This window comes from Mirounga angustirostris, unplaced genomic scaffold (assembly GCF_029215605.1).
Source record: "Mirounga angustirostris isolate CCGP_5_RB_7025 unplaced genomic scaffold, mMirAng1.0.hap1 SCAF_4, whole genome shotgun sequence".
Lineage (NCBI taxonomy): Eukaryota > Metazoa > Chordata > Mammalia > Carnivora > Phocidae > Mirounga > Mirounga angustirostris.
This window is the reverse complement of record NW_026991712.1, coordinates 24408168-24427978: the sequence shown is the minus strand read 5'-3', so window position 1 is coordinate 24427978 and position 19811 is coordinate 24408168.

The window sequence follows — 19811 nt, the reverse complement described above, 5'->3', positions numbered from 1 at the left end:
TTGTCAATGTGGGTTCATTCTTGGGAAACAATGTACCATTCTGTTGAGTGATGCAAATAATGGGGAAGGCTATGCATATGTGGGACCAGTGGTAATTGGGAAATCTGTGTATCATCCTCTTAATTTTACTGTGAATCTAAAAATGTCTTAGAAATATATATTTTAGGGGCACCTGGGTGGCTTAGTCATTAAGCATCTGCCTTCGGCTCAGGTCATGATCCCAGAGTCCTGGGATAGAGCCCCACATGGAGCCCCGCATCAGGCTCCCTGCTCGGCGGGAAGCCTGCTTCTCCCTCTCCCACTCCCCCTGCTTGTGTTCCCTCTCTCGCTGTGTCTCTCTCTCTCAAATAAATAAATAAAATCTTAAAAAAAAAAAAAAGAAATATATATTTTAAATATGCTACTATAAAGGGAACTGGTCTACGTGAGTAGTGTCTATAATGCTTAAATAATTAAAATAAAATCATAGTTGCAGATAGGATTAGAATGCTAAAGTGGGTCTACTGACTCAGAACCTGAAAGGTCTGGTCTTTTGCCTTTCTTGTAAGACATAGGATTACTGGACTAGAGACGTAGACAATTCATTACTTATGGCAAAAGTAGCAACCAGAATAAATTAGCCACAGATCCCCAGGCCCTAGTCCTCTTGAGGTGTTTTGGGAAGGGCCAAATGTGACCTGCACGTGCAGGTATAGGAGAGGAATTCTGAAATTAGAATCTGATTCTGATCCTGTATTAGGACTGATGCTAACCTGTCCATTCTTCCCTCTGAAAGAGAGTAGAACCTTATATTTACTCTTGAATGTAAACAACTCATCCTTGAGGAGAGAAAAGTATCTTTATTCCCCCAAAATGACTTTGGAGAGGGAAAAATTCTGTCTTTATTACAATGCTCAGGAAATAAGTCTTTCCACTGACCTAAAGAGAGATACTATTTCTAACTTCCAAGAATGTTTGCTATGCAAACTTCCTTGAGAAGATACAGTCAGTGCCTCTGTTCAGAAAGCCCATACAGCAACATGAAAAACGCCTGGAGAATTGCCCCCAGTGTGAATCGGAGTATTAAGAAGCATAAATTCTCTGTAAGAGAATTTGCATTTCAGTTTATTATTTATCCATCACATCCTCATTCATCTCATGCAACAGTCATTATTGAGCACATCTTATATTCCAGATATTTTAGGCAAATTGGATCAAGATTATAGTTGGTGGTAGAAATAGCGAACAAATTATTAGAATATATGGATAAAGGCTATTTTGTATATACACATACATGTAGAATACTAAAATCAGTAACCAAAAAGTATTTAAAGAAGAGAGGAATGAGAAGGAAAAGATTAAAGGCAAGAACATCACTTACGAGACAGTTCTAACTAAATCTGGTGCTGCACTCAAGATGGTTGTGGGGAGAAGAGGATGTATTTAAAAAAAAAAATTTAAAGATTATTTGGAAAAGCTTCTGTTCAGGCTTCACTGATTGACAGCTGTGGTTGCCTGGAAACTAAGAACATTTAATGAGTACCCATTGTTTGGTAATCAAGCCTGATTGTATCCCAGACAGACTAGAGGTGGAGTTGAACACTCAGGAATAAAAACCCATAATAAGCAGAGGTACCAGGTACCCACAATTCTTATCTCCCTCCTGAGACTTGGAAAGAAAAGTCTCTGCAGGAGAACTAGAGTCATACTGGATTGATGGCTGATAAGGAAATTTAGCCACTTAGTACTAGTTTTACTATTCTGATCAAAATTATTTCTGATAAAATTACTACATCAGGAAAAGGTGATTTGGAGAAGCTTAGAGTATTAACATTTGCATATGCTTTCTCTGGGTAGACATAAAATAAGAATGCAAATAAATGATTATCAGTGGTTCTTTACAGAAATAAGAGGTAAAAAATAAAGAATTTGACATATATATTGGCTCTACATATCTTAGTGTTTATTTACTAAATTCAGTAATATTCTTTTATATATTATATATTCCTTATTAGATTGGGAACGTCTTCTTGTTCCTTAGTTTTCACTTTCTTGATTATTTCAGTATGTAAGACATACAATTATGTATAATTATATAGTTTATTACATATAATAATTATTCTTATTAGTAAAATTGCTAATAAGAACAGAAATAGTTTTTTAGGCAAAATAGGTAAGGAAATGCAATTAAGAACTAATTTTATAGCTGACCTTCACAAACTCTGAAGCAAAAGTATAAAGGTAGTTTGGGTCCAGACTATTAAATCCATAACTGTCTTGTAAGAGAGTTAACACTCTATTCCAAGGGCCGTCTGTCCATTACTTATCTATACTACTAAACTCATGGAAGTATACATAGTCATATAATGAAAGTGGTTTCAGACTGCATATCCTATAAATATAATTCACCATTGATATTTTCATATAGGACTTTGAGTAACACATTAGACACTTTCTTCTCTCTTCAAACTACCCTCCACCATCATCTCCTCTGTCATGGTTATCAAAGCATTCTGTGCTAGCGGGTTTTTCAATACATATTTGATTAGTACTGATTTTAGTCAGTTCATGGCAAAGGTCTTCTTTTTTTTTTTTTTAAGATTTTATTTATTTATTTGATAGAGAGAATGAGAGAGAGCATGAGAGGGAAGAGGGTCAGAGGGAGAAGCAGACTCCCCACTGAGCAGGGAGCCCGATGCGGGACTCGATCCAGGGACTCCAGGATCAGGACCTGAGCCGAAGGCAGTCGCCCAACCAACTGAGCCACGCAGGCGCCCCATGGCAAAGGTCTTCTATAATAATAAATGATGGTTTATATTTTTTAGATGTCAGATATGTACCCTCAGAAAGTAGATAATAACATTATAAAATCTGAGGGGTTACCCGTGTGTTAAGGTAGACATTGTGACAAGCTATTCATGCTTGAAGGTAAATCATAAGATTGCTTACAGCCAAATCCAGAATTTTTCTCAACATAAGACTTTAAATTCACCCTAGGAGCTTAATTAGGACATAGTAGAAAACCCAGACATCTGTACTATGAGGCATGGAAAAGTTTTGTATTGGAAACAGGAACAGGGCAGTCATTCCTTAAACTTCATAGAATCTATATAACAGCTGTAAAGTTTTTGTTGTTGTTGTTGTTGTTTTTGAGAGAGAGAGAGCGTTCGAGCACGTAAGCACATGTGCACAAGCAGGTAGGGGAGGGGGATGGGCAGAGGGAGAAGAGAGAGAATCTTAAGCAGGCTCCATGCCCAGTGCAGAGCCAACGTGGGGCTCTGTCTCATGACCCTGAGATCATGACCTGAGCAGAAATCAAGAGTCCAATGCTTAACCAACTGAAACACCCAGGTGCCCCAACAGTTGTAAAGTATTAATTTATTTTCAAAATCATGGATTTCTTTTATTCAGAAAGATTTTCATGATCATGGAAGATGGGAAAATAAAAATTAAAAAAAAGAAAGGAAGAAAAGAAAATATTTTTACTGGGTGATAGGGAGACATCTCTACTTGCACTTCAGTTGTCATTCAGTACTGTCATATTTAAGCATGAATTTAATAGCTCTATAATATAGAGTATCTTCAAGTGTCTTCTAGAATATCTTTAATGTTGAATACTTAAGCTGTTTCTAAATTTCCATCTTCTAAATAATGTTGAAATGTGTATCTTGGTACATGAAGATGTTGAATATTGGGACTAATTTCAGAAAGGGAGAAATATGGTTTATAAAGTTGTGTGCATATGTTTGGAGGTGTTGTTTTGAATATTATTAATATGTTTTCTGCTTTATTCTTTGCTCATTTTTTCATACTGGTAATTTTGCGATTCTCTTATCAATCAACTATATTAAAAAATGACGCCTCATATTGTCTAGCGTATTAAAAAAAAACCTGTGACCTTTAAAAAGTAATTTTCTTAATTTCATGATCTATAAACTCTTGCATCACCTTTGTGAGATGGAACTTGATCTGTGCTTTCTCCCCTAGTGCTAGCAATAGTATCAGAATAAAATCAGTTTCTTTTTTCTCATCTATTCTGGTGTAATTTTTCTTTAACAGCTCCAAAATATACCAGCTCTATTACATTAGGTGAGTTGCATTTTGTGTGTCAGTTTCCTCACTATCTAATCAAATTGTTGAGATAATAAATGAAATAACACATGTCAAAGCATGTAACACTGACACATATTACACACTGAATAAATATTTCCTTGTAACTTCTTCATCACGAGAGTACACTTTAAGGCACACTCACTGAATTTTCTGGCACTGATCTTGGCTTATAACACACCTAAGCCTATCAAATCTAGAGAGGAATGTGAATGCCCCTTATGTGTATCTCTGCTTCTCTAATCATTAATCTAGGACTATCTTGATGTTGCCTCTGTCTTCGCTGATGATAATGAATTTTGAAATTGAATCCCTGGAGAGTCTGCTAAGCTAAAGAACTGTCCAAGTGAGACATGGCCCCAGCCTTCACAAATTTTACATATAATGGTGGTTGGTGACAAGCATGGAAACAAAAATAATATAATGCCAAATGATTTTTCAGACTTATTTGTGATATTTTAAAGATGCAATAAAAGCTCTACTGACTTGGAAAAAAATAATAATAATATGCAGAATTAACGTGAAAGCTGTACTAGAAGCAAAAGAACAGAATGATAAAATAAAAATTGACCCCTTAATACCTTTGAAGTGCAAATAAACTGTGTATCTGGGATAGATTTCTGCTACATTATTCAACCTTAAAATAATGAGTCTAATCAAAACAATTCTCTGGTTCTGCTGTCTGAGTTTCCCACACTAGAGAAGCCTGTCCTAGCATCAAGGACAACTGGACCCTGAATAGTTCCTCTCAGATGTTGCTTGACTCTCTTCTGTCCTCTAGTGTCAATCTGTAGAATTACTTCACCTTTATTTCAAGATTGCACCATCTATGTTCAAAAAATTGTCCCAAATCCTGCATGTCAGGAATAAGAAAGTGGAAAACATTCTGTAGACAAAAGAATTGCATAGAAAATAATTTCATGTTCTCTGAAAATATCATAAAAAGTGACTTGCACCACAGATACGTTCTTCTAAATTTATCCTGGGTTTTATGTTGGTTTGACTAGTTGGTTGCCATGTTAAACTAGAGGGAAATAATAATAATAATAATAATAATAATAATAATAATAATAATAATAGTAATAATAGTAATAATAATAATAATAGAATAATAATAGAGTATGCGTAAAAAGGAATAAAAGAGAGAAATTTATTGAGAATTTACCATGTATCAAGGACTGTGTTAAATTCTCCAATACATTCTTTCATTTGATTCTCACAAGAAACTATTAGGTAGACATGATATGTATGTGATAAAGAGCCTGAGTTTTAGGATAGTTAAGTGCCTTGTTCAAGATCACAGAGCTAGCCAGTAAAATATTTGAGAACTGGCCCAGCTGTCTAACCTCAAAGCCCTTACACTTAACAACTATCTATCCTTTTTTTTTTTTTTTTTAAGATTTTATTTGACAGAGACACAGCGAGAGAGGGAACACAAGCAGGGGGAGTGGGAGAGGGAGAAGCAGGCTTCCCGCAGAGCAGGGAGCCCCATGCGGGGCTCGATCCCAGGACCCCGGGATCACGACCCGAGCCGAAGGCAGACACCCAACGACTGAGCCACCCAGGCGCCCCAACAACTATCTATTCTTCTCTGTCAAACATAACTATGAATAAAATTTCTTTGGTAACAAAGAATTGCAGCAAGAGCCCAAATGTTATCATTCCTTTGTCCCATATTTTTCTCTAATTGTCATTTCATTTCTCTGTTATATATTACCATGCTTCTTTAAAAAGTATCTAATGAGGTAATGCCACTCCTTCTTCACTTCCCAGTCATAATTCAGTCTACCTCAGTCTGGCTTCTGCCTCTGTTTCAGTCCACTGAAAATACTTTTGTTAAGGTTACTGATGACCTGTGTAAGGTATCATGAAACAGCGATGATATATACGTAGATTTCCAAAGATCCTTATTTAAACTCTCAAGAGTAGTTTTTTAAAGATTTTTATTTATTCATTTGAGACAGAGAGAGAGCAAAAGCCGGGGGAGTGGCAGAGGGAGAGGGAGAAGCAGACTCCCCTGCTGAGCCGGGAGCCTGACAGGGGGCTCGATCCCAGCACCTAGGGATCATGACCTGAGCCAAAGGCAGATGCCCAACCACCGACTGAGCCACCCAGGCATCCCCAAACTCTCAAGAGTATTAAACCCAAAAGACCACTCCCTCCTTTTCAGACATGTCCCTCCTTTAAGTGCCATTTACATTGTTGTTCCAAATTTCTTATTTTTTCTCCTTCATCTTCCTCCTCTTTCTCCTCTCCCTTCTTTCCTCCTAGTGTTCATCTTCATCTCAGTAAAGCTTTTGGTTTGTTTTGTAGACTCAAATCCTCTAGTGGAATTCTGGATGAAGGAATTTTTTTAGCCTCATTTTTGGCTCTGTGTTCACTCTCATAGATTAAAAAGTAAAAATGTATTTATCCACATTACAGCCAAATTTGGATTTCTATGAGATCTCTAATCTATCTAAGTAATTGGCATCTCCATTTCAAAATCTCACATTCATCTAAAACTAAATATCTTAAATATTTATCTTGGTTTTCCACACTAAATCACAATGTCTTTATCTCTACCTATACCCCGCACTCTGTCTGATCTCAAGAATTGCCATGTTTATCTGCCTGGCTCTTTCAACTGGAAACCTTGGAACCAAGCTTTATTTCCACCTGCTTTCCCCTCATCTGCAACATCCCATCCATCAGGAATTTTTTTTTTTTTTTTTTTTGTCTCATTGCTTTTCTCCAACTCCCCCTCCAACAGCATAGCCCAGGCCACTGACATCAATTTCCATCACTACTATAACTGCCTCTTAATTCTCTCACTTGTTCTAGTTTAGCCTAATTCTACACTTACAAAGACCTTCTTAATATTCAAATATTACTGGGGCACTTGGGTAGCTCAGTCAGTGAAATGCCTGACTCTTGGTTTCGGCTCAGTTCATGATCTCAGGGTCTTGAGATCAAGCCCTGCCTCCGGCTTCATGCTCAGCTTGGAGTCTACTTAAGATTTTCCCTCCCCTTCTCCCCTTCTGCCCCCCCCCTCGCTCATGCTGTCTCTCTCTCTCTTTCTCTGTCAAATAAATAAATAAAATCATAAAAAATCAAATATTATTATTTCACTTACCTACTCAAAGTCTTTCCATAGCTTCTGGTTTTACATAGAATAAAACTCAAACCTTGAATGGTCCAACACAATTTGGCTTCTACCCACATCTACCTCTACTCTTCATCTTGTATAAAACTTAAGTCAGTCTGCTCTCCTTTCATTTCCTCACAGGTATCCCACTTCTATTTCCAACCTTGGCTGGAATCTTGGTTCCTGAATCCTTGTATCCTGGCTATGGAGAAAAAAAAAAAAACAGCACCTTACATTGGTTGCCGTTTTAGGAATTATACAACATCCTTTATAATTTTCTTGTCCCCAAAGAGTGTTGCCTTTCAGCTACCCATATCCAACCCTTCCTCTTGATGCTTTGCTATATATTTTTACTTATCAATTATTATCTTCTAATATAATAAATAAATTCTTGGTAATTATGCTGCTTTTCTGGTCAACTTTTTTCCACTAGAATGTAAAATTCAGGAGAACCAGGGTTCTTGGGCTGTTTTGCCCGTTTGTGTGACCACCCAAAACAGAGCCTTGCATATTGAAGCTCCATGATTATTTGATGAATGAATGACAAAACAAATATGTCATTTGAGGAAACCTATATCATGCCAAAGAAACTAGAATATAGACTTTTGGCATACCCATTCAAAAGCTGTCTCCTCTTACTCAAATTCTTTTATTTTCGCTGAAAATGAATTTGAATTGTTTGGCATGAGAAATAACATGCCTTATTTTCTTTGACAAGACACCTGTGACAGTTATGTTTATAGTTCTTTTTTTTACCATGGCTTTTAAACATATATTGAAAATAAGTTATAAAGAAAACTCAGATCTATCTCAGGTCTAGGAAGCTAATCTAGACTCTCAACACGTTAGTTTTCACTTATCTCCCCACTGTTACATGAACACATTCTAAAGACCATAGTGAAAAACCTGCTTTTTTTTTTTTTAAGATTTTATTTATTTGGCAGAGAAAGAGAGAGAGAGAGCACAAGCTGGGGGAGCAGCAGAGGAAGAGGGAGAATGATCATGACCTGAGCCTAAGGCCCCCGTTTAACTGACTGAGCCACCCAGGCGCCCCCATGCTTTTATTATAAAATAAGATTTGCTAGAACACACATTTCTGTTCATGACTGTAACTTAGTCCTCAAATATGCACACATCAAGTTCATTCGATTTTACTGTTTTGGAAATATTAAAGTACAAAGATTTAATTTTATCATAATGTTTCTTAAAACCCAGCCAATTGCAGGCAGAGGCTCAAGATTACTGATGTCTTAGAACCTGTATTTTACTTGATAGCTCAAACATATTCAAATGGAGCTCTACAAAGTCATTTTATTTCAGCAACTGGGCAATAAAAAGAGGTAATAGAATGACTTTCTGTTTTAAGAAGAATAAAATATATGCACGACTTTAGAAGTGAGACATTTTAAAACTCATTCCAATATTCTAATATTATTGTCTTATATGTATTCCGAAGTCAATATAAAATGCATAGTGCTATTATATTTTATTCACTCTCTTGTTCCAGGTTAGTCGACTGAAGTTCTTAAAGATAATTTGGAGAACGTAATTGAAAAGTGAATGTATATACAAGAAAGTTTTTCCTGAACTCATTATTATTCTGATAGCATTAATTCTTGTCTCTCTAACTACATATTTCCAAGTATTTTTCTGGTCCTATTGTCACTTTAATACATCATTCTCTTGAGATCCTTTGTATAACTTAGTCACTTAAAATGAACACATATAGTTCATTTTAAAATCATCTTCTCTTGCTTTTATGTTAAAGGTAACATTTTATTTTGTTTCCCACTATTTTAAAAGAACTCTTCATGGACTAAGGAAATAGAACAATGATTGTCTTATATTGCTTCAAATATTTATTGTATTTTTAAAGTTTTATTGATGTATAATATATATTTATACAAATCAGAAATCATAACTTTACAGCACAATTAATTTACAAAAAGTGAATATACCCAGGTCTCCATCACCCAAATGAAGAAACAGAGTATCATCTTCAACATGGGAGTGTTCCCCTGCCATGGATTATATTTATATTATGTTTATTTTTTTACAACTTCATATAAATTAATTATTCAGTAAAGACCTTCTTTTGTCTAGCTTATTTTACACACCATTATGCTAAGATCCATCAATGTCTTCATGTAGAGTAATAATTTATTTATTTTAATGGCATGATAGTAATTCATTGTATAAATATATCAAAAATTATTATGCATGCTTCTTTTGATTGATATTTAAGTTTTTTTTTGTCTTCTGGCTATTGATGACAGTGCAGCCATGAACATTCTTTTATGTATTTTTGGGTAAAGTTTGAATATATTTCTATTAGGATATGCCTATAAATAGAAATGCTAGATCGTAAGGCATGTAAATACTCACCAGCAGTAGAAACTATCAAATAGTTTTCCAAGAAACTTTATCAACTCATGCAGTGTATGCAAGTTCCAATTAATTCATATGCAGGCCATCAGAAAATACCATGTTTATTTATGGCCATTCAAGTGAGTGTGTAGTGGTACTTCATTATAGTTTGAATCTGTATTCTCTTGTTGACTAAATATTTCTCCACCTTTTCATATGTTCATATGCCATTTGGATACTTTCTTTGGTGAAGTGCTTTTATTGAGACTCTTGCCTATTTTTCTATGGGTTTAATTTTATTAATTTAATTGTAGAGTTATTTTTCTATTCTCTATACATGCTTTTGGGTATTAATGGATGGGTGTGTTTATACACATAGATATATATATATAACTTTCCCACTCTATTCCTTATCTTTTTAAAATATTTTATTTATTTATTTGAGAGAGAGAGCAGGGGGAGAGGCAGAGGGAGAGGGAGAGTGGGAATATGGAGAAGACTCCCCGCTGAGCATGGAAAAAGAGTGACTGGCCCTGAGATCATGACCTGAGCCAAAATCAAGAGTCAGATGCTTAACAGACGGAGCCACCCAGGTGCCCCTATTCCTTATCTTTTCAATGATGAAAAAGAGATTTTTAATTTAAGTGAAGTTAAGAAAATGAAAGCCATCCTTTTACAAGATGGGCTTCAGGATTTCAGATTGCATTTGGTTGCCATGTTACCTTAGTACACTCTAGTCTGTTTCAGTTTTTTCCTAATTTTTCATGGTCTTGATATTTTTGAAGAATATTAGTTAGATATTTTGTAAAATAGCCCTCAGCTTAGCACTGACTGATGTTTTCTCCCAATCAGGCTGTGGTAATGAGTTTTTGCAAAAATGTCATAGAGGTGAGCTGTCCTTCCCCTTGCATCATGACAGGGGTTCACAACTGAAAACCTGACCTAACTGGTGAAGTTAACCTTGATCACTGCTTTAGATGATGTTTGCCAAGTTATTCTGATGTACTTCGTTGTTTTTTTGGGGGGGCGGGGGAGTGTTTTTTGTTTTTTTGCAGTGGGGGAAGATCTTTTATTTGTTTCTTAAAATTATTTTAATTTATTGATTGCTGGGCCTTTCCCACTCCAACCTGAGGTATCCGCTTTCTAGGCTCTGCCTCTTCAATTCCCATGGCTCCATCTCCTTTTCCTTCTTTCTTTTTTTAAACTTTCTATTTGTTTTTTATTTTTATTTTTAATTTTTTTTAAATGACATATAGCTGGCATATAACATTATATTGGTTTCAGGTGTACATCATAATGATTTGATATTTGTATATATTGCAAAATGGCCACCACACTAAGTCTAAATAATATCTGTCACCTAATTATATTTTTTTTTCTTGTAATGGAAACTTTTAAGGTCTACTTTAAGCAACTTTTTACATATCCTTTCTTATATCATTTATGCCTTCACTAATAAGACCCATAGCTATCTATTGAGGTAAATATTATCATTATCCTCATATCACAGATGGGGAAACTGAGGCATGAGGTCCACATATCACAGATGGGGAAACTGAGGCACGAGGGATAGGTGTTTGCCAGTCTGTACCAATGTAGTCAGCATTTTTTTCCCACTCTGTACTCTATTTGTAAACATTCACTAAGTCCAGTCCAAGTTCAAGGTGGGGGATTGACCTAAATATATATCATTTGAATATATTATTTAAAATTCTTCCATCAGACTTTTCTCTTCTCCCTCATTTATTTATTTATTCAATCATTTATATCACTATATAGTCATCAATATCTATTTTCTTCTTCAGATTGTCATCAAATACAATCTTTACTAATTTTGTCTAAAATTTCTCCAGTTTTGGAGTTCTTTTAGTTTGACTTCTCTGTCCTTTTGATATGTTTCCATTATTAACCTAACATTCCCTTTCTTTCTGGCACCATATACAGGGTTGTAGTATCATATTTTATTTTTCCCATCCTGGCCTAGAATCAGCTGTTTTCTCAAGGATCTCTGTATTTTTTTCTTAATTGGAAAATGGTATTTAGAAACCAGGATCGGTGTTGTGCTGACAGCTGCTGGTGTGTCACTGCTTACAGTATCTGTAAGATGAAGCCAGGAAATACATGTATATATACTAACCCATGTATATTTATTTATACATGCGTATGGGTGTGTGTGTGTGTGTGTGTGTGTGTGAGCATGTATGTATGTTAAAGTAAACATGAGTTTATACTGGCATCTTTGACTCCATTCTCACACTACAGGGTTTGTTTACCTTTTCCCCCTTGCTTACTCTTTACTCTGTGAGAAACCTGACTCATTGTTTACCATTAATTTACATATTTCTTCATCCCTAGTATAAACAATGCTAGTATGTGAAGTAACTTCAGAACTGCTAAGCTGAGGCCCTTTCTGGAATTTACCTTAGCTGCCTTTCTTAGACTCCTCAGTTCTCTGATGAGCTGAAGTATTTTATGGTTTTGTAGATTAACTGGCTCATTTGGTCTTTAGGGTAGGCTAATGATCTCCTGCAATGTTTCTACATCTGAACTGGAAATCCTATTTTTCTATTTCTTTATATAGATCATTAACTCATAACTATCCACTTTCCCCTTATACTATATATTTAAGGCTACTTTCTATCACTATCTCTCTCCTAGTTTTAATATGCTGCAATTTTATAATTATTAAGATAATATTCTATTTATATTATGATTTCTTCTTTGGCCATAGACTATAAATCTATTAAAATTCAATCCTAAGTACATTTTCTAGTAATTTTGGGGTTCTTTTAGTATAATTGCAATGTGATCAGAGAATACATTCATGATTTTAATTTTTTATTTTTTTTTTACTTCTTGATCCAGTTTATGCTGAATTTTGTGTCTCATGTGCTTGAAAAGAGTGTTTACTGAATATTGAGGGTACAAAGTTTTGCATATATAATAAGGAGAATTTTATTAATAATGTTGCCAAAGCATTTATACTTTTACTGATATTTTGTCTGCATGTTCTGTGTACCTCTAATACAAGTGTGTTTAAATCTCCTTATATGGTGGTTTCCTTTCATTGTTACATTTTTCCCCTTTCTTTCTCTGCTTTCTTTCTCTTCTTTCTCTCTCTCTCTCTTTTTCTTCCTTCTTTCCTTCCTTCCTTTCTTTCTTTCTCTCTTTCATTTCTGTTGTGTTTTTTTCATTAGGGATTTTAAAACCATGCTATTTATTAAGTACAGAATGTTTAGAATACATAGACTGCATCTTTTAACATTATAAATTATCCTCTTTATCTCTAAGAATTAAATTTCCTTGATACCTCTTATGTGTTATAAAATAGATACATTAGCTTTCTTTTGAATAATCTATTTATAAACATCATTTTAATTATTTTACTTTCAAACTTTCTTCATAACAAATCTTTAGATGCGTTTATTTCACATAAAATACATTTGGGTGTTATCTATTTAGCAATCTAATTATATTTAGTGCATTTAGTACATTTACTTAATATAATTTCTCATTTATGATTTGCTTTTAATTTATTCCACCTACTCTATGTACCCACTTTCTCATGTCTTGAATTTTTTTCATTATTTTCAGCTTTCCATTTTTACTTCTGTATGCTCGATAATTTTCTAGAAGTTGAAACTTTCCTTCTTGATTTAGCAAAGACTGACATTTTACAATTTTACACTTTTTTCATTCGAGAAAAATACCAGGAATTTAGGACACTTTAACTCTGTTTACCTTTCATCTGATTCTGCCCCTTTCTGATAGCTATTTCAGAATCCCCAGTGCTTAGCCCACTCTGATTCCTTGAGAGGGGAACCCTCTGCAAGGTGATTATGACTATGTTGATGATATAAGCATATATATATATATATATATATATATATATATATATACACTTCTTTAAGTTGATTTGTGCACTGCTACTTCTGGCAACATAAAACTTTAAAAGTTATAGCTTATTTTGGGGGCTCCTGGGTGGCTCAGTTAGTTAAACATCTGACTCGTGATTTCGGCTCAGGTCAGGATCTCAGAGTTATGAGTGATCGAGCCCTGCGGCAGGCTCCATGCTCAACACAGAATCTGCTTGTCACTCTCTCTCTGCTCCTCCCCATCACGTGCTCTTTCTCTCTCTCTCTCTCTCTCTCAAATAAATAAATAAAATCTTTAAAAAAAGTTATAGCTTATTTTTATCAAAATAGAAAAAGAAAAGAAAAAAAATCTCCTTCATATGTAAATCTAGTTTTCTGAAGTTCATATTCCCTATTAGGATATTGAGTGATATATTTATTATGAAAGATCATTTCTTAAAACCACTTATACTATGGCTTTGTTTGGTTTTCCAAGAACACTCAACTCCTATTTATTTTACATTTTAAGGAATGTCAGTACTCTTTTCTTCATTCCTCCCAGCACTCATATCTGGTACCTTGAATTCTCAACACCCTGTTTCCAATTCAGTAATAAAATTTCACCAAAGTAACTCCCATTTACTTTTCTTTACTTTTTTTTTAAGATTAATTAATTAATTTATTTATTTATTTTAGAGCAAGAGAGTGTGAGCAGGCACTGGGAGGGGCAGAGGGAGAGAGAATCCTGGAGCAGACTCTCCACTGAGCACTGAGCCCTGAGGTGAGCTCAATCCCAGGACCCTGAGATCATGACCTGAGCTGAAACCAAGAGTCACTGCTTAACTCACTGAGCCACCTTAGTGGTATCCCACTCCCCATTTACTTTTCAAACATATTTCCTTCTTTTATTTTGTTCTGCTGTAGAGTGGCAAATATTCTTTGAACTCTACTTAGGCTCTTCTGAGCTCTTTTTCAACTAGGCTTTGACTTTTGGACTTCTCTGTTTATCTCTGCATTGTCCAGTTTTAACAAGAATCTTGCTAACTGAGTTTAGTCAGAAGCCCTAATCCTCCTCCATTTGATTACTCTCAATAGTTAATTGGGTTCTTCATCACTCTGGTCTGCCTTCAGCAAAAATTGTTAGGTCAGTTTAGCCAGAATCCCCACTTACCTCTTTTTTTTTTTTTTTTTTTAAGATTTTATTTATATATTTGACAGAGAGAGACAGCGAGAGAGGGAACACAAGCAGGGGGAGTGGGAAAGGGAGAAGCAGGCTTCCCGCCAAGCAGGGAGCCCGATAAGGGGCTCGATCCCAGGACCCTGAGGCGGTGACCCAAGCCGAAGGCAGCCGCCTAACCAACTGAGCCACCCAGGGGCCCCCCCACTTACCTCTTTTTAAATATCCATCTACTTAACCTCACCGTACTCGTTGGCTATAAATTCCCACTTGCCCATGCTGGTTTTGGACTTGAGCCCTGAGGTCTTTCTCCTATGGCAATTTTTTTTTTTCTAAATAAAATCTGTTTATACTGCTTTAACTACTGTCCAGCTCTTATTTTTCTTTGGCAGTAGTGACAATGAACGCAAACAACTAGCACAAATGTTGATAGCATTTCTGTAGACTGATGATACAGTCATTACTCACAGACCAAAAAAAAAAAAAAAAAAAAAAATTGCAGTATGGCACTGTGGTTAAAAACTGATCTGAGGGGCACCTGGGTGGCTCAGTCGGTTAAGCATTTGCCTTCGGCTCAGGTCACGATCCCAGGGTCCACGGAGAGCCTGCTTCTCCCTCTCCTGCTGCCTGCCACTCTGCCTACTTGTGCTCTCTCTCTGTCAAATAAATAAATAAAATCTTTAAAAAAAAAAACAAAACTGATCTGATAGATCACTTGGGTTAATTTTTTTTTTTTTTAAGATTTATTTTATTATTTATTTGAGAGAGAGAGAGCACATGAGAGGGAAGAGGGTCAGAGGGAGAAGCAGACTCCCCGCGGAGCAGGGAGCCCGATGCGGGACTCGATCCAGAGACTCCAGGATCATGACCTGAGCTGAAGGCAGTCTCTTAACCAACTGAGCCACCCAGGCGCCCCCACTTGGGTTAAATTTTAATTCTCCCAGTTAGTAACTATAAAATCTCAGCAATTAACTTTTTTGAGCCCCAATTTCCTTGTCTCCAAAATCAGAGTAGGAACAATACTTATTTCACTGAGCTGCTATGAAGTTTAAATGGGTTATTATTTGTAAAAGATCTTGAAACCATTCACTGGACATACTAAGCACTGTATAAGTGTGTCTTAAATAAACTTTAAATTACAAAGAAATGTTAATCCATTAGTGTTAGGGTCTGAATGTTTGTGTTCTTCCACACCCCAATTCATATTTTGAAATACTAATGCCTAATGTTATGATATTAGTAGGTGGAGTTTTTGGGAGGTGCTTAAGCCATGAGGGTGGAGCCCTCATGAATGGGATTAGTGCCTTATAAAAGAGGACCCAGGGAGATCCCTACCCCCTTCCAATGCGTGAGAAAGCATTAGTCATGAACTAGGAAGAGGGCCTTCACCCTACTGGCACCTTGACCTTGGAGTTCCCAGACTCCAGAACTAGGAGAAACAGATTTCTCTCATTTATAAGCCATCAGCTTGAAAGAACTGTGACAGTAAGTAGTGTATAAGAAAGTGAATCTGCTTGTGTAGCTTGGAAGTTTTTTTGTTTTTTGGGGGGATTTTTTTTTAAGATGATTCCCTTACATTTGAATATTTTACTTGGCTCATACTTTTTTAGAATGATGAAAAAAATACTGGGGTTTGCCAGTGATATAAATAAATAGCTTTCATAAAATGATCACAAAATTAATCTCCCTTTATTCAATATTTTCCATTAACATAGCATAATTTTCTCATTTAAATATTTTTTTGAAGATTTATTTTTCTTTTAGAGAGAGAGCAAATGGAGGGAAGGGCAAAAGGAGAGGAAGAGAGAGAATCTCAAGTAGACTCCCCGCTGAGCCAGAGCCTGATGCCGGGCTTGATCCTAGGACCCTGAGATCATAACCTGAGCTGAAACCAAGAGTCAGACAGTTAACTGACTGAGCCATCCAGGTGCCCCTCATTTAAGTATTTCCAAATATGTTTTATATAGAACAATGCTGATGCATATTTGAATGTACAAAAGCAATGAAAATATTATTTTGGCTTAAGAAGTCTTTGGATGTAAAAATGATCATTCTGATGTATTCTTGTATAGACAAATGATAAAATATGATAATATGCAAAATACAAAATCTTACCCTAACAATATATAAATTCAAAATATTTCAGATTCAAACACTGTATTTTTTTCTTTTAAAACAGTATAAGAAGTTGGGGCGAGGGCCTCAGTGTCTTAGTCGGGTGAACATCCAACTCTTCGTATTGGCTCGGGTCATGATCTCATGGGTCAAGAGATCAAGCACCACAAGCCCCCCGCTCAGCGGGGAGTCTGCTTGAGATTTCTCTCTCTCTGCCCCTCCTCCCCACTGGAGCACAAACACCCACACTCTCTCACCTTCTCTCCCTCTCTCAAATAAATGGATAAATCTTTTTTTAAAAAGTATAAGACATTAAAAATATGATCAAGTTACTTCCTTTCTTACGGAGGCAACATCACAGTCAGGAGTATTATATTTTACACTACTCTTTGGTAGGTACTGTCTCTTTATTAAAGCTTTATATCCCATTATATATCTCAGAATTTTCTCATTTTTTGATTATTATTTCTGATTATATCAGCCCTCTCATAGGTCAATTTATTTATTATCTTTATAACCCAATTCAAGTTTGGTTAAAAATTTGTTCCAACATATTTCTTTCTTTCTTTTGTTTTTGTTTCTGTTTTTGAAATTATCCACATATAATCTAAAAGATATTGTGATTTTTTTTTAAATCCTAGGTATAGAAACAGTCTTCCTAATAAAGTTATGGATTTGATATCTGGGAATCTGTATTTCCATAAATTAGACTTTCCTTAAAATAAGTCCTATAATGTAAAGTCATTTCATTCTTAACAAAACTTTATATGTATAGCTGGATTTTCTCTACACACATTTATTTTCATTATTTAGCACAGATATATTGATATTTCTTATCCCCAGGGATACTCTTATTTACAGTTCTTATCTAGAAATTTAGCCAAAACTTAGACAGCAATGACATTCATAAACTCTGAACTATCTTGAAATACTACCAGGTTATCAACTAATTTTGCTAATGGGGTCCCTGAGATCTAAAATGATACAGTTAATGTGCTCAATAATGAGATTCTATGAAAATCAGTATATAGAGAGTAGAATAATTTAACCTTTCAAGAACATTCTGGGATATACAGTCCTAGAAATACGTTTCATGGGATGAAATATTATTAACAAGTAGTTTCTAAGGTATTTCATATAAATAGAGTGCTGGTTTTGTTGTGCCTGAATACCTCCTAACAGACCTATCCCACCCCTAGATGATAACTATAAACTCTGGACAATATTTTTCTTTTTTAAATATAATCTGAGGGTTCTACGTGGTGAACAAGAGGAGACAAATTTTGAGGTGGTATTAGTGTTATACTTTACAATAGAGAATTGCATAATATAAGAAACACATTTCATTGTGTTTAACCTGAAAGGAGGCCACAGTTGATGCATAGGACCAAAAACAAAAAAAAAGGAAAAGTTAACTAATTGAATAGAAAATGTATTAGAGGAATTAAATATTAGGTTATATACAACCACAGAAGAGATGATTCAGAAACTGTAGAATAGTTTTGAAGTAATTAATTTAAACTTAGTGCAGAAAAAGGATAAAATAAAAATGTGAAAGCAAAAAATGAAGGTTAAGAGTGAAGGTAGATAGAACTTCTGCTTCCAGATAACATGCAATGACATGGTGCTCCTGCTAGAAAAAAAAAAAAAAAAAAGTCTGGATTAATCAAAATTTCAGAGAGAGAAAAACTTTCCTGTTCTGGAATCTATAATCTTTTGGAAAATACTACTAGGAGACTCTATGGTTCTTTTATATACAAAATATCAGGTGTACAGGGGAAAAACCCAACAAAATAAAAACGGAAAAATGAAAAAAAGTTATAAAAACAATGGAAAGTTGTTGAAACAAATATTTCAGAAAAAGGGAGATAAAATTTATTTTATGAGGCCAGTGTAACTAAAGGGAATATAGCACAAAGTATAATGAAAAAATATATAATACCTTTCATAAACATAGACATAAAAACCCTTAATAAGATATTAACATATTGAATCCAACAATTCATAAAAAGTATATGTGTTCTCAAACATTTTGAAGATATCTAAAAAAATACGACTACTGTACACTTAGTGATAAAAGATTGAATTATGTTCTTTTTTTTTTAAAGATTTTATTTATTTAGAGAGACACAGCAAGAAAGGGAACACAAGCAGGGGGGAGTGGGAGAGGGAGAAGCAGACTTCCCACAGAGCAGGGAGCTGGATGCGGGGCTCGATCCCAGGACCCTGGAATCATGACCTGAGCCAAAGGCAGACGCCCAATGACTGAGCCACACAGGTGCCCCGCTTAGCCACAAGTTTAATACAAGATGTCCAACATCTCTATGTAGAATAGAAATTACAAAACATTGCTGAGAAAACTTTTCACAGGATCTAAATGAATGAAGACATACACCATGATTGGCAGATTTAATACTGTAAAGATAGCACTTCTCCCCAAATTGAACTACAGATTCCTTGAAATCACAATCCAAATTCAAACTGGCTCGTCTTCAAGCTGAACTTGTGTGTCTGTACTTTTATTTTTAGTCTTATTTACTTTTTAATAAAGTTTTAAATTTCATAATACTTTTATATTTACAGAAAAGTCTCAAGAAAGTACTCCTATAATTCACACCCAGTTTTCCCTATAACATCTTATATTACTAACGATTATACTCACTAATTTCAATATGTGTGTGTGTGTGTGTGTGTGTGTTGGATGCAATCCCACCACCAGTAAGCAATTCTCCAGCACCAACTGGGTATCCAACAATTTACTCAGTTCTGACAATATCCACCTGGAGATAGAATCATATCCCACAGAAGAAGGGGTCAGTCCCATAAGACAGCTCCCCCTTCACTTCAGGTGCCAATTTCAAGTCCATATTATTACCTGTACTTCTGACAGATTGCCTACGAATGAGAGGTTCCACCACTCCTTCCCAGGGTTCCATTAATTTGCTAGACTAGCTCACAGAACTCAGAGAAACATTTTACTTACTGGATGGTCTGTTGATTATAAAAGGATATAACTCAGAACAATCAGATGGAAGAGATGCATAGAGAAGGTATGGGGAAAGGGGAATCGAGCTTTTATTCC